Here is a 3,348-nt window from a genome sequence, read left to right as displayed (position 1 = left end):
TACCATGGCCTTTTTTCCAGTCTCCAGCCCCTCTTTTGTGAAGGCCTAGTGACCAGGAAGGATCACAAGGGATGACACTCCCCAATCTGGCCTGTTTATCCAGGGAAATAATCGCTAATTTCGGAATAATCATCCCTCCTGCAGACCAAGACTAATTGAATGGTGGCCTGCCATAGAGGTGCTGGACCAGCTTTGCACCATGTCTGCCTTGTCAATTGTGTTTGGCCAGGCAGCTCAAATTGATTGATCCCCGCGGAGCTGTGACCACAGAGAGGTGGAGCAGCAATATATAGAAACATAATTAGTCATGAATATGCCTCCGTCCTCCTGCTGAGATGATCCAGAGATTTTAGGAGGGAGGAATGCTGGATTACCCATCGGTTTTATTTGAAGAAGTCTGCAGCTTTCTGAAGCACATGGAGAAAAATGTGACCCTGTCCAACCCTGTCTCGCAACTGAAATGTCTTATATAGGCAYGGGCTATTCATAACCACTGAGTGCACTTGCATCTCCTAATTTTGATTTGATGGCTTAATCTTATTGTGAAAAAGTTCCCCATACCCTGCCAATAAACGGGTCATCCCTGTTGACACGGTTCCCAGCGTGAGCCATTTTGATCACCCAAAATATCTGCGAGTTTAGATTCCAAGAATAAGGATTTAAAAACTTCAGTCTTTCATTCTGTTTGGTAGAAAAGGTATCATTTTGCCCTCTCTTCGGTTATTTTACAAAGTCGCTGAAATTGAAAGGGAAGCTTTAAATGAGGTAATGGAAAACTTCAATACATCTTTTACAACCCTTCCCTCTTTTAGATGCAGCTTAAAGCAACAAAAGGTGCTGTGTTTTAAGCTTTGTTTGGTGTTTTTGAGAGAAATAAGTGTCTAGACTTAAAGAAAAATACTTGAGACTGTGTAAAAATTAAATAAAATTCTACAATGTATGTCTTAATTAGGAACTAATGTTTCTGTATTTAAACAGTTTTTTTTGCATTTAGGATGATAAATTGTCAGTTTTAAAAAATATTAGAGATATGACAAAATTTAATTGATTTATACACATTTGCTAAGACATATTGCAAACATAAAAATGTCAATATAATAAATTAAACTTTACAATTATTTTTGTCATATTAAAAGGGAACGTTTAAACACATATATGAATACAGACATCTTAAAACTGAATAGCTGATATCAAGGTTCCCATCTGCTGTCAGATCAATATTTTGTGCAAGCCTTGTAGGCTTGTCTGTTTACCCTAGGCATCTGTGCCTAGCATACCAACCCAGCACAATGTTTGAGCATGTGACTGTGTAATAATGGCAGCTAGAGGAACTAATAGCCGCGGCAATATCTGTAGCTTGACCCAGTGTGCCTCTCCCTAATTGATCTATAGATTAACATCAGACACATCAGTCAGGGGTTAACCTTTTCTGTTAGCTGCACTGTCTTTGCTGTGGATTATCACGCAATTGGGGAGGCTGACAGCGACAGCAGAGAAGGAGGCAATCTGGAGTCTTTATTTCAACGTGTTTCAAAGAAAAATGCAGCCAGTTTAAATTTACTCTAAAAATGTAGCTCTATATTTTTATGCTAATTTACACTTTTTTTTAAATAGACAAGACATAAAATAGATTCAGGTAATTGTTTTTTTACTTTTTGTATAAATATTATTTTGTGTTTTTGTGATTTTTCTAGGGACAAAGTATCTGTTTCATCAGTGGAGACTCACTGAGGTCAGGCCAGTCGAGTCTCCGTCGGACACACAGCTCCCCTGCCCTATATGTACACTTTGTCTGGCTATGTAAACTTTGACATGTGGGTGTCAATCTCTCCCATATTTACCATGGGCTTTATCAGATCATGATTAGTTTTCCGAGCAAATTTGGAGGTAAAAAGAAAAACACCGCTAGCAGTATGTAAGCCAACACTGCGTGTGCCACTGTTGGGCACTGCATATTTACAAGGGTCCTGCTTGTTTTGCTAAGGCTTTCTCTGTAGGTACATGTCAACTGAAGGCTGTTGGAAGAAGCAGGGGTTTATCAACAAGCAAGAAAGGGTGCGTTCACGCACGCCATTCGTGCCGGCAGGTTTGTGTTTGTTAGCTGTGCCTTTCCGCCGCTCGTACTGTAAATACTTAGTGTGGTTTGTGTCAACAGCAGGATCTCAGTCAAACAATCACAATTTCCACAACGAGTTTCCGTCCCACTTGCTCAATCAAACAGAGCATCGGTTGGAATATGGGAAGTTTATAATAAGCTCTAAAAAGTGGATAAGCTCAATATTAAAACAAGCGCGATGACATTATTTTCATTTATTGCATTAGGGAAACGACGGCGCGGCCTATCCTCCGATTGAACTTGATAGGATTATATTTGTGGACACTGGTCAATGACATACGAGGGCCCTAAGTGTTTGCCTCAAACAAATGGTCCCCACTAAACGTGTACTCAAGCCAGAGTAAATTTGATTGTGGCGAATAGAGAGAGGAGGGGGCAACTCGGCCATTCCTGTAAACATTGGAGAAAGAGAAACATTTGCTATGACACGAATAAAGCAAAGATGATAATGGCATGCAAATGTTGGCAGATGCAACAGAGAMGTTTGCTTTTATGGACCTTGAAGAGTCCTGTTAGAAAAACGACACAGACCTCAGCTGCATGACTGCACTAACGTCAATGAGCAAATTATAAAGACAAAGAATTTTGATTCAATAACTTGAAAAGCAAATCTTTTAGAATACTCTGTAATGTGCCTTACTTTACCAAAGATAAGACTGCAGCCAGCTCTCCTTGTCCATGTGCAATCTCACAGATCTTATGAGAAGTTATTAATGTTGAAGTTGAACTTCTTCGCTCCCATGTTACCATCTACTCTGAACCAATCTCTTTCCATCCTGCGTGGCACCATGGCAACCGCGGGAACGCTTTGATCTCTGTTTAATAAACGTGGTCGGACCAGAGCGAGGGTCCCATATTGACCACTCAAGAGGAGATTAAATGCCGGTGACATTTCTGAGGTGGAATTTGCAATTTCCACAAATATGAGGGCGTCCCGGAGTCCAGCATGACAGCACATAAAATCAATACAAATAACCTGAATCCCTAATACCTTGATCCCTGTTAGTGGAGGGATGCATTACAACTAAGACACTGAGAAGTGGGAGACACAGCGCTCCATAACGCTGCCCCACCACCACCAGAACCACCAGGCTCAGTGCTGATTCTTATTGACCGTCTCCAGACCAAACACAGGCGCAATAACAATTAGGTGGGCTGCTGGCCCCATTCTCTCCCCTTCACACAAACACACATTTTGGAAACACACACACTCACGCACGACACCTAAATCC

The sequence above is a fragment of the Austrofundulus limnaeus genome, unplaced genomic scaffold (genome assembly GCF_001266775.1).
Source record: "Austrofundulus limnaeus strain Quisiro unplaced genomic scaffold, Austrofundulus_limnaeus-1.0 Scaffold2, whole genome shotgun sequence".
Taxonomy (NCBI): domain Eukaryota; kingdom Metazoa; phylum Chordata; class Actinopteri; order Cyprinodontiformes; family Rivulidae; genus Austrofundulus; species Austrofundulus limnaeus.
This window is presented reverse-complemented; position numbering follows the sequence as displayed.